Raw genomic sequence first — 13237 nt, 5'->3', positions numbered from 1 at the left:
TATTCTATTTTATTTGTATTTACTATTTGATCTGTTTTATTGTGTTGCACTGTTGGAGGAGCCTAAGATTTTTATTGATATATCTACACTGTAGCTACGTACACATGACAATAAAAGCCTTGAAACTTGAATCTAGGGAGACTGAGAGCACAGCAGCGAAAGGTTGCAGGCCTGCAGTCAGTGAGGGCAAACTGATAAACTGGGTCAAAGTTATAGGCTTAGGAAGATATTTCCCCAACACACGACGTAACCCACCTCTCTGCAGCCGTGCACAGCGAACTCTTTGAAGGTTCGGGTGTCATCGATGAGCAGGTTCATCAGCCGGAGTTTGTCTGAAAATCCCACCAGGATGAAGAGGCCGGTCGGATGCAGAGCCACGCTGAGCGCCTCCTCTGGGAACTCTTTGTAGAGCTCCAGCACTCTGGGGACAAATCAAGGAGAGACACAGCAGAGTATTATACCAGTTTGTCAACTGCTTTAAAATCAAAACGGCTCCACCTGTTAAAAATCTGCTCAAAGATTGTTGGTCCACCCTGTCAAAGACTTTATGACTCAGCAGACCATAATAACCTGTGAGGCTGTCCAACAAGATCATCTGGGACCCAAAGCATGCTCTGAACAGAGAATAGGAACTGCTACCATCTAATGGAGATCAATAAAGTCAGACTGAAGCATCCTTTGTGCTCCAGTCAATCCTCTCAGTAAACACAGAGCTGAATCCAGATCAAATGCACGCTGAAGGCTCTTTGAGCAGGTTTTCTCTCAGTGATTGTGCTGTTATGTTAAATGTTTGTTGTTTGTGTCTTGATATTTGTCTGTTGATGTTACACATGGAGCTGCTGTGATGCAAGTCACATTTCAGACTTGATCTGACCATTAAAGTGTTATCGTATCGTATCTTATCTCTATGTTTGCTGCATTTTGGGGTGTTAATGAAACAGCAAAAAGCTAGTGAACATAAGACTGGATAAAAGAGACTTGGTTTGGTTGGTTTGTGAGGGTCTCTTACTTTGTTTCGTAGTTCCAGATGCGCACAGAGTGGTCCAGAGAGCTCGTGGCTGCCAGAAGCTTTCTGATGCAGACGGATAAACCAGTGATGGACTTTGAGTGGAAGGACTGCGACAGGAACTCAAAATGAGGTTCCTCCTGATGGATAGGGTTATAACATGATTTCAAGTCAAGGGGAAGTGTTTTTTATGAGGAGAACATGATGGAAAGAAGGACAGTAAAGGAGGACAATGGGCTGAATGTGGCAACGAAGCAATGGATGGGATGTAAGAAAGACTTTAAATCTGTTTCATGCTGAAATCGCTAGGTGTTAGGTAAATTTGCTGTTAAGAATAACATTGTAAAAGAAAACATGCAGAAAGAGTCAAAAAGTATTACAAATGGCAATTTAATTAAAATAGTTAATTGATGACGAGTTTACATCCAACTGCACCTTATATTCTACCTCATACCGTTTTTATAGAACACATATTAATTTCTAGTTTTGTAATTATCAACTGCACTGATAAATACATGTGCAATAACTTACTGACTTGTTTACATGTTTTACTGCCTTGACCGTATTGTTCTTATGTTTGTATGGTAATGTTGTTTTGAAGCGTACTGTTCAATGTATCATAGGTCCAATTTAGTCACTTTATATATTATATATTAAAAGGTTTGGCTTGTATTGTCAAAATGATACTTATACTGTCTGTTATGGGTGATTGCACCATCGGGAATGCTTGGAATTTCGCTGTACTCTGTGTAGAGACGATAAAGGAATCTAATAAGATAAGATAAGATAAGATATGATGGTACTTTATTGATCCCAATTTGGGAAATGTTTGTGTTGCAGCAGCATAAAAAGACATGGCATTGTACAAAACAAACAGACAGTTTAGGCGTGAAGAGGAATTATTGAGCCTCACTATCCTTAAGTTTAGGCGTGAAGAGGAATTATTTTTAAGTCTCACTATCCTTAGGTTTAGGCGTGAATAGGGACTGGTTGTGTTTAGGTTTTTATTGTGAGGGCTAGGTGCTATTATTGATATAAGCATTTAATCCAAGCCCTTCACTGTCTTCCAGACACGAAAAACCACGAAACATGCAAATCTCCCCACAGTGACTATGCAGGACCATCAGAGAGAATAAACACACCAGACATGGTAACAAGAGGAACTGGCTGTGTTAGGCGTTATAAATGTTGAATCCTGTCACCGTGAAGCGGCGGCAGGATCGAATGCACTCTCCGTCGTTGTCACACATCCAGGCATGTTCATCTCTCATTCAGGCCCCTAGGATACACTGTGTCGAATCTGGCTATCCATAGCCTCTCACCTCTACGTCTCTGGGCCACAGGCCATCTGGAGTTGGACTCCAGGACCGCTGCTTGAACGGATTGCCATCCGTGGAGCAGGAAGTGAGTAACCAATGGAGTAAATGTGTTTTTTCTTTTCAAAATATTATATCTATGTTGAGTGAATCGTATCGAAATTGTGTTACCAGTTTCACCCACATACTGTAGTCCACAAAGTTTACATGTAATAAGGTATACACAGTTTTTAGATTGTAGGCTGCCCAGATCCTGTGTTTTATAAACATTGTTGTTGGATTTGCTGCGCAACCAGATTTGTTGCTGAAAAAAATCCCCGTGACCCCTGGAATTTGGGGTCAATATGGGTTGTATCTTTGCTTTGACCAAGTACGACTGCAGGTTTCTGTTTTTCCTAAACGCGCAATTATCGTGTGGTCTTGTAAAATGTCCGTTTTTCCTATAATGTTTTGAAAGTTGGATTTGATGACTCTTACTAATTTAACAGCTGACTGGGAATATGTAGTGATAAAAGGCAATTTGGAGGAGACCAAAATGGGTTTCGTCTGTTGAAACGTTCGAAAGCAAGTTTTTAGAAAAGAACGAGTATACCCTCTAGAGCAGGGCTCTCCAACACGTCGATCGCGAGCTACCGGTAGCTCGCGGGCAGCTTTTCAGTAGCTCGCCGCTCGATTATCGATTATAGCGTAGTAAGGTTGCTTATTGATTTTTCGGCCACGGCTGGACAATAACGTTTTTTTATTTTAGAATTTTTTCTGTCACACGAATATCAAATGGTCGGTGACGCAGAGATCAAGGAACAGACGTGACAGCAGCACAGCGACAACACACACGGAGCAGTCTGCTTTCTCCACCAACACCAGTCCAGAACTAACAGCAGAATGACCCGCTCTGAATCAGGCCCTGTCGCTGCGCTTCAGAGACACACAGGGAGGGATTTGTGTTTTTTTTTAAAACACTCGTTATCGTCATGTCAGGTTTTTGGTGGATTTAATCAAGTCTTGGATTGCAGAGTATGAATGTCCTCTTGCTATTTTCAGTTGATAAATACTTGTGTAAAGTTTGTGAAGCCAGGAGGAAAGCTTCCGCGATCACCGTCTCCTCTCCGTTCCTCCAAACCCCGCTCCCTCCCTGAAAATAATGAGTGACAGGCTGATAGTGACCCGATAGAAACTTTATTATTCACTTAATCACTGATTGAGATATGATGAAGCTAACTTAACTGAGATTAAGTTAATGTATGAGATTAATAATCTCATACATTCATGGGATTTATGTAACAGTAAAACAGAGAATGTAAGTGTGCACCCACATGCACTATTTTTGTTTTTATAATGCTATTGTAAATAGCCTACTCCCTCCTGCTGTTTTCAGACTCAAGTTATGTGTGTGATGCCACATTCAAGACATTCAGTGTCTTTTTTTTAACAGAAGACCGTAGCTAGAAGCTGCAGCTAGACTGCAGAAGTATTAGTTTTTTTTGTTTTTGAGGATGGAACCATTTTCACACACAGATATAGGGAGGCTAGACCTATACAATTGATTTATTATGGTTTATAATTTAATGTCAAGACGAAGAAGAAGAAGAAAAAGATGGCTGAACAACTGTTCAGTGTCAATCGTGTGGATATCTCCAAAATAATGTTCAGCTTAAGTCTCAGCAAAACTCACAACATTTCTGGAGCCTTGTAGACCCAGAAAACTATAAGAACATTCACCAAGCAGCACTGAAAATGTCTGCTTTATTTGGTTCTGTTCTACATACCTTTGTGAAGCAGCTTTTTCTGACATGAATGAAATCTAAATACAGAACAAGACCGACTGATGAACATTTAAATGACTCTATTAAGTGAACCTAAGTGGGTCCAGCATACACCTCTATGGTGGACTGCATCCAGTGCCATTCATCTCACTAACAAAAGAGTGAAATGCTTGTAAGGTGGTGATTAAGGACACTTATGTGAATGTTCAGTGATGTACTTATTATGTGGGCCATAATAATATGTGAGAAATCTTCGTTTTCTTGGACCTTATTTTTGATAAGCTTTAGGTATTGCAATTTCACACGTGTACAAAAGTATAGCTTAATTCAACTGATGAGGGCTATGTGAATAAATGTAAGCGATGTGATGCAAGTAGCTCTTGGCCACTTTCATTTTTTGAAAGTAGCTCTCAGATGAAGAAAGGTTGGAGACCCCTGCTCTAGAGAACAATGCTCCAAAGAGCGTTTTGGTGGCCATTATGAAATCCTCTCTGTTACTGCATATTCTATGGAACCTCAAAAGCTGTGATTTAACCAATCCCGCGTGAGTGTGATTCGGATGGTGGCTTGTTTTGTGGAGCAGGGCGTGGGTGTCTTGTCTCTTTAAAAAATACTTTCGCATCCAATTTGTGTGTATTATGGAAGTTAATTCCTTTGAATGTGGTGGTGTCCAGAAAGTCCACTGAGGTGTAGCTGGTGATGGATTTAAGTGAGATGGATTTCACTTAACTTAAAAATATCGGTCACACGGGCCGGACCACGAACATACGGGGACAACAGTTCCCGACAACGCTACAAAGAGCCAGGCTATAAGCCACAATTTTTTGAAACCCGGTATCCTACAGAATACCAAAATCAGAACTCCACTTACAACAATGTGAGGGCTACCAAACAGAACCATAACAACAAAAAGTACAACACACAGTACAAAAGCAATACTTACCCCACAAACAGAAACAGTCATCAGGAGAAAAAACAGCACAACAACACACAGTACAAAAACAATACTTACCTCCACAGTCATCAGGAGAAAAAACAGTACAACACACAGTACAAAAACAATACGTACCTCAACAGTCATCAGGAGAAAAAACGGTACAACACACAGTACAAAAACAATACGTACCACACATACAGAAACAGTCATCAGGAGAAAAAACAACAGTCAGAGGATCCAGATTTTCTATTGAAAGCACACTGTATCCACACCCAGGGTTCCTGCAGGTTTCGCCTACTCAAATTTAAGACTTTTTAAGACCTTTTTAAGACCACTTTGAATAGAATTTAAGACCTATTTCACGGCAAGAAAGTATGAAGGAAAATTGCTATGAAAGAAGAAATACGTCCCATAATTACTTACAAAGTAAATGTAAAGGCATAACAGAACTGTGTTAGCGTGTTAGACAAAAAGTGTATGTGTCTGTGTGTGCTTGTGTGTGTGTGTTAGGGGTGTGCAATTAATCGTATTTTAAATCGCAATTACGATTTTGGCCTGCCACAATTACGAAATTATTTAGCTTTGCTCGGTTGTGACAGTGCACTACAACATATTTGATCTAATTAATTTTAGTCTAATTTATTTGTATTTATCATATTTATATATGTTTAGTAGCTTGTGGAAGTGCGCTCCAAAATATTTGTTGATCTTGTTTATTGGTATTTATTATTTTGATATTATTTATTTAAATGTATAATTTATTTAATTTATTTTTGTATTGGTTTTGCAGTTGAATTATACGTTCAGGGTAATCAACAGTTAAAAAGATACTGTTCAAATTATTATTTGTTTTAAAGTTCAATAAATGGATGTTTTCAAAGTCAATGAATAATCGTATTTAATAATCTTGATATCAATTATTGACCAAAATAATCGTGATTATGATTTTTGCCATAATCGAGCAGCCCTAGTGTGTGTGTGTGTGTGTGTGTGTGTGTGTGTGTGTGTGTGTGTGTGTGTGTGAGAGAGAGAGAGAGAGAGAGAGAGAGAGAGAGAGAGAGAGAGAGAGAGAGAGAGAGAGAGAGAGAGAGAGAGAGAGAGAGAGAGAGAGAGAGAGAGAGAGAGTGACAAGAGCTATATTCAGAGCTCTGCTGCCTTGGCTACAATCTTTCATCGTTGCTGTTGTATGATTGGTGTTTAGCTACGGTATTTAGCGTCTACGGCACCTCCGCTTTTAGGGTTGACATACACCCAAACGTCGCCCAGAGGTCCGCCGGTGTTGTTGCAGGAGCTGCTGCACTAGCTAACGCTACATTAGCATACGCTACTTTCTTTTGCAAAAGGTGCAGCGGGCTTCAAACACGTTCCCCTCCACTGGTTTCAACCAAGCACTAAATTCGATGTTTTCCAACCAAATACGGTTGAACTTACACTTCCCCATATTTATTTTTAAGTAGATTCTAAGATACATGAGTTTCTGACTGCTGCTAGCTGAAGCTTGCTAGGTTACTAGCTGGGTGTTCTCCAATAAGGGGCCGGGGGAAACAAAGTTAGTGATTACTGGTTCCATGTTGATTTATTTCAATACAAATTGTTGGGGGGAACTGAAAGGCTCTTACCGTACTGGTTACTTTGCAGCCCGGACATTTCCCCCAAAACACATTTAGACGCGATCTCAACACAGAAGTACCTTTCAAATCCGATCATTTTTAAGACCTTCTAAATCATATTTAAGACCTTTCTTATTTTTTTGGTCATATTTAAGACCTTTTTAAGGCCTTAAATTCAGATTATCAAATTTAAGACTTTTTAAGACTTTTTAAGACCCCGCGGGAACCCTGCACACCATCATTAAAACTATCCATCATCTGAAAAACGTGTCGGCGGAAGATCCTCCACCAAACATAGCCAAAATGACTGAACACCTGGCCACGGTGATCAAGCCGGCTTCTCCTCACCCCGACACACAGGCCCTGATTGAAGGCAATGCAAAAAATTGGTGTTTTACAACCATGATGATCCTACGGGATCACTACACAGATGAGATGGAAACTCAGATAATCAAATGAAATACATTGTCTACTTACCACTGGCAGAATCCACTGGATGTGGCTTCATCCTGGGCCAAGAGAAACCTGGGACGCCGCTTACAGGATGAAACACTGGTACAGACTGCGGCTCTGTTGACGGCTCAGATTGTTGACCGAACAGTAACTGCACCTGCACAGCCCAAACAGAGGGTAAGGCCCACGGCTGTGGGTCCTTCTGCAAACACAAGTGTGGCACAAATACATGCTCCACCTGCACACATTGGGTCCCCCTCACAGACCCCGGCACCCCACACATCACCCACACATACTGTGAACCCTAAAAAAAGAAAAGCACCTTTAGTGGAGGTTGTAACAAAGTACCTCATTCCCCCCAGCATTGTACTTACCGCACCTGCTCCTAAAACACAGAGGACTAGAAAGCTTCCTCGATTGACACCGAGGGGAAGGCGGGTACTCGGTTTGACATCTCAGCCTCCTGCTCACTCTCCTCCTCCTTCTTTCAACCCATGTGTGTCGACTGAAGAGGATTCTATTCTCGTTCTGTCGCTGGAGGTATTGGAGGACGCTCTGGGACCAGCAACGCTCCCTCCACGGCCTAGTTGTCCCGTCCTCTCTCGGTCCCCAGTTGCGACACGCAGCCTCGACGCGGCAATCCAGAGTCAACTGCAAATGAACACAGTGCTGCAGTCACGACCCACACCACCTGAGCCAATGATAGCAACACGCAGACCTAATAAACACCTCAACACAGTCAAAAAACTACAGGACTGGAGTTTGAGTGTCGGCAAAAAATGGCTAATAATGGGGGACTCCAATTTAGCGCGACTCCCTCCATTCACCATAGATAATCTGCAAATTGACAGTTACCCGGGGGCTACGTTCAGACATGCCGAGGCCATTATCAAAAAGGCCACTTCTTCCACTGTGGTGGAAAAAGTGATCTTGTCATTTGGACTAAACAACAGATCAAATCAAGTTAAGAAGACCACCTTGAAACAGCTGCAGGCAGCAGTCCGAGCTGCTAAATTGAGGTTCCCACAGGCAGCAATCTGGATACCTATAATAAATTACTCATACCTTCTGCCACATCATGAACAAAAACATTTGCTCGATTTAAATGACTACATCACACAGAATCTAAAGCACATACCACAGCTGCCAAGCGGGTCATTTGGGACCGAAAAGGATAATGTCCATTGGACGAAGTCCACCGCAAGACTCATGCTTCAACACTGGTGTGAGCAGGTAAACTAAATGTCCCCTCAAATCTGCCTTTACAGGAGGGGAATACAAATGTTTTAATATTAGCCAAACACGTCACATTGACTCCCCCGCAGATCTCGCTATTAAACAGGGGTCTAAATTTCATCCCTACAAAAGGTAGTAACACAAATCTTATCGAGCAAGGCAGATGGGATTTACAACAGTCCTTGTGCATCTCCTTGTCTCTGGTCCTCAGTTTGAGCCTCAGCTCGGAGACGCTGAGCTTCAGCTGAGTGTTGCTCTTATCGATCTGACCATGCTCCATATTCTCAGTCTTATATTCAGGAATAAATCAAACGGTGATTTGCTGACGAAGATACATTTTAAATCTTATACAAATAATACAAGCTTAACAAATGCAAATCATTGACGGGTATTATTGTGTCGATGAAGGCCTCTCTGCACGGTGGAGGAGTTGGGAGTCACTCTGAGTTCTCTGCAGAAGCAGCTCCTTATGCAGCTCATTTATGATGATGGTCAGACCAACGTTCTACTGCGGGGGGGGCGACGAGTCATGTGAATACAACTATAGACTAGGATTGTTCCAATATTTTAAATCTGTTGCATGTCTTACCTTCAGGATCTTGACGTAGACCTGCTCATGCTGCTCAGCAGATTTGGCCAGTCTGGTCTTGAGCCCGTTGACCGTTTTCTTCATATGATCATGCTGCCGACAGAAAGCCCTCTGAAGTTCTTCTTCAACGCCACTTTGCTCCACCTAGAAAACAACACAAGCAGACTCCCAATGAGACTGGGACCGAATTTAACCCCTGCACTCTTTAGGAGAGGACATAAGAGTGAACATAAGACTGGATAAAAGAGACTTGGTTTGGTTGGTTTGTGAGGGTCTCTTACTTTGTTTCGTAGTTCCAGATGCGCACAGAGTGGTCCAGAGAGCTCGTGGCTGCCAGAGGCTTTCTGATGCAGACGGATAAACCAGTGATGGACTTTGAGTGGAAGGACTGCGACAGGAACTCAAAATGAGGTTCCTCCTGATGGATAGGGTTATAACATGATTTCAAGTCAAGGGGAAGTGTTTTTTATGAGGAGAACATGATGGAAAGAAGGACAGTAAAGGAGGACAATGGGCTGAATGTGGCAACGAAGCAATGGATGGGATGTAAGAAAGACTTTAAATCTGTTTCATGCTGAAATCGCTAGGTGTTAGGTAAATTTGCTGTTAAGAATAACATTGTAAAAGAAAACATGCGGAAAGAGTCAAAAAGTATTACAAATGGCAATTTAATTAAAATAGTTAATTGATGACGAGTTTACATCCAACTGCACCTTATATTCTACCTCATACCGTTTTTATAGAACACATATTAATTTCTAGTTTTGTAATTATCAACTGCACTGATAAATACATGTGCAATAACTTACTGACTTGTTTACATGTTTTACTGCCTTGACCGTATTGTTCTTGTGTTTGTATGGTAATGTTGTTTTGAAGCGTACTGTTCAATGTATCATAGGTCCAATTTAGTCACTTTATATATTATATATTAAAAGGTTTGGCTTGTATTGTCAAAATGATACTTATACTGTCTGTTATGTGTGATTGCACCATCGGGAATGCTTGGAATTTCGCTGTACTCTGTGTAGAGACGATAAAGGAATCTAATAAGATAAGATAAGATATGATGGTACTTTATTGATCCCAATTTGGGAAATGTTTGTGTTGCAGCAGCATAAAAAGACATGGCATTGTACAAAACAAACAGACAGTTTAGGCGTGAAGAGGAATTATTGAGCCTCACTATCCTTAAGTTTAGGCGTGAAGAGGAATTATTTTTAAGTCTCACTATCCTTAGGTTTAGGCGTGAATAGGGACTGGTTGTGTTTAGGTTTTTATTGTGAGGGCTAGGTGCTATTATTGATATAAGCATTTAATCCAAGCCCTTCACTGTCTAATACACGAAAAACCACGAAACACGAAAAACCACGAAACATGCAAATCTTCCCACAGTGACTATGCAGTTTAAAAATTATTGTTTTAAGCCTCACTATCCTTAGGTTTAGGCGTGAAGAGGGAGTGGTTGTGTTTAGGTTATTATTGTGAGGGCTAGGTGCTATTATTAATATTATAAGCATTTAATCCAAGCCCTTCACTGTCTTCCAGACACGAAAAACCACGAAACATCCAAATCTCCCCACAGTGACTATGCAGGACCATCAGAGATAATAAACACACCAGACATGGTAACAAGAGGAACTGGCTGTGTTAGGCGTTATAAATGTTGAATCCTGTCACCGTGAAGCGGCGGCAGGATCGAATGCACTCTCCGTCGTTGTCACACATCCAGGCATGTTCATCTCTCATTCAGGCCCCTAGGATACACTGTGTCGAATCTGGCTATCCATAGCCTCTCACCTCTACGTCTCTGGGCCACAGGCCATCTGGAGTTGGACTCCAGGACCGCTGCTTGAACAGATTGCCATCTGTGGAGCAGGAAGTGAGTAACCAATGGAGTAAATGTGTTTTTTCTTTTCAAAATATTATATCTATGTTGAGTGAATCGTATCGAAATTGTGTTACCAGTTTCACCCACATACTGTAGTCCACAACGTTTACATGTAATAAGGTATACACAGTTTTTAGATTGTAGGCTGCCCAGATCCTGTGTTTTATAAACATTGTTGTTGGATTTGCTGCGCAACCAGATTTGTTGCTGAAAAAAATCCCCGTGACCCCTGGAATTTGGGGTCAATATGGGTTGTATCTTTGCTTTGACCAAGTACGACTGCAGGTTTCTGTTTTTCCTAAACGCTGCAATTATCGTGTGGTCTTGTAAAATGTCCGTTTTTCCTATAATGTTTTGAAAGTTGGATTTGATGACTCTTACTAATTTAACAGCTGACTGGGAATATGTAGTGATAAAATGCAATTTGGAGGAGACCAAAATGGGTTTCGTCTGTTGAAACGTTCGAAAGCAAGTTTTTAGAAAGGAACGAGTATACCCTCTAGAGAACAATGCTCCAAAGAGCGTTGTGGTGGCCATTATGAAATCCTCTCTGTTACTGCATATTCTATGGAACCTCAAAAGCTGTGATTTAACCAATCCCGCGTGAGTGTGATTCGGATGGTGGCTTGTTTTGTGGAGCAGGGCGTGGGTGTCTTGTCTCTTTAAAAAATACTTTCGCATCCAATTTGTGTGTATTATGGAAGTTAATTCCTTTGAATGTGGTGGTGTCCAGAAAGTCCACTGAGGTGTAGCTGGTGATGGATTTAAGTGAGATGGATTTCACTTAACTTAAAAACATCTGTCACACGGGCCGGACCACGAACATACGGGGACAACAGTTCCCGACAACGCTACAAAGAGCCAGGCTATAAGCCACAATTTTTTGAAACCCGGTATCCTACAGAATACCAAAATCAGAACTCCACTTACAACAATGTGAGGGCTACCAAACAGAACCATAACAACAAAAAGTACAACACACAGTACAAAAGCAATACTTACCCCACAAACAGAAACAGTCATCAGGAGAAAAAACAGCACAACAACACACAGTACAAAAACAATACTTACCTCCACAGTCATCAGGAGAAACAACAGTACAACACACAGTACAAAAGCAATACTTACCTCAACAGTCATCAGGAGAAAAAACAGTACAACACACAGTACAAAAACAATACGTACCTCAACAGTCATCAGGAGAAAAAACGGTACAACACACAGTACAAAAACAATACGTACCCCACATACAGAAACAGTCATCAGGAGAAAAAACAACAGTCAGAGGATCCAGATTTTCTATTGAAAGCACACTGTATCCACACCATCATTAAAACTATCCATCATCTGAAAAACGTGTCGGCGGAAGATCCTCCACCAAACATAGCCAAAATGACTGAACACCTGGCCACGGTGATCAAGCCGGCTTCTCCTCACCCCGACACACAGGCCCTGATTGAAGGCAATGCAAAAAATTGGTGTTTTACAACCATGATGATCCTACGGGATCACTACACAGATGAGATGGAAACTCAGATAATCAAATGAAATACATTGTCTACTTACCACTGGCAGAATCCACTGGATGTGGCTTCATCCTGGGCCAAGAGAAACCTGGGACGCCGCTTACAGGATGAAACACTGGTACAGACTGCGGCTCTGTTGACGGCTCAGATTGTTGACCGAACAGTAACCGCACCTGCACAGCCCAAACAGAGGGTGTGGGTCCTTCTGCAAACACAAGTGTGGCACAAATACATGCTCCACCTGCACACATTGGGTCCCCCTCACAGACCCCGGCACCCCACACATCACCCACACATACTGTGAACCCTAAAAAAAGAAAAGCACCTTTAGTGGAGGTTGTAACAAAGTACCTCATTCCCCCCAGCATTGTACTTACCGCACCTGCTCCTAAAACACAGAGGACTAGAAAGCTTCCTCGATTGACACCGAGGGGAAGGCGGGTACTCGGTTTGACATCTCAGCCTCCTGCTCACTCTCCTCCTCCTTCTTTCAACCCATGTGTGTCGACTGAAGAGGATTCTATTCTCGTTCTGTCGCCGGAGGTATTGGAGGACGCTCTGGGACCAGCAACGCTCCCTCCACGGCCTAGTTGTCCCGTTCTCTCTCGGTCCCCAGTTGCGACACGCAGCCTCGACGCGGCAATCCAGAGTCAACTGCAAATGAACACAGTGCTGCAGTCACGACCCACACCACCTGAGCCAATGATAGCAACACGCAGACCTAATAAACACCTCAACACAGTCAAAAAACTACAGGACTGGAGTTTGAGTGTCGGCAAAAAATGGCTAATAATGGGGGACTCCAATTTAGCGCGACTCCCTCCATTCACCATAGATAATCTGCAAATTGACAGTTACCCGGGGGCTACGTTCAGACATGCCGAGGCCATTATCAAAAAGGCCACTTCTT

The 13237-nt window shown here is 42.0% G+C and overlaps 1 pseudogene; it reads right to left on the bottom strand.

The window, feature by feature from the left end:
• The window catches only part of LOC117493388, a 42361-nt pseudogene that overhangs the window by 28469 nt on the left and 655 nt on the right, over window positions 1-13237 (bottom strand).

This window comes from Trematomus bernacchii, unplaced genomic scaffold (assembly GCF_902827165.1).
Source record: "Trematomus bernacchii unplaced genomic scaffold, fTreBer1.1, whole genome shotgun sequence".
NCBI classification, from domain to species: Eukaryota; Metazoa; Chordata; class Actinopteri; order Perciformes; family Nototheniidae; genus Trematomus; species Trematomus bernacchii.
This window is presented reverse-complemented; position numbering and strand designations above follow the sequence as displayed.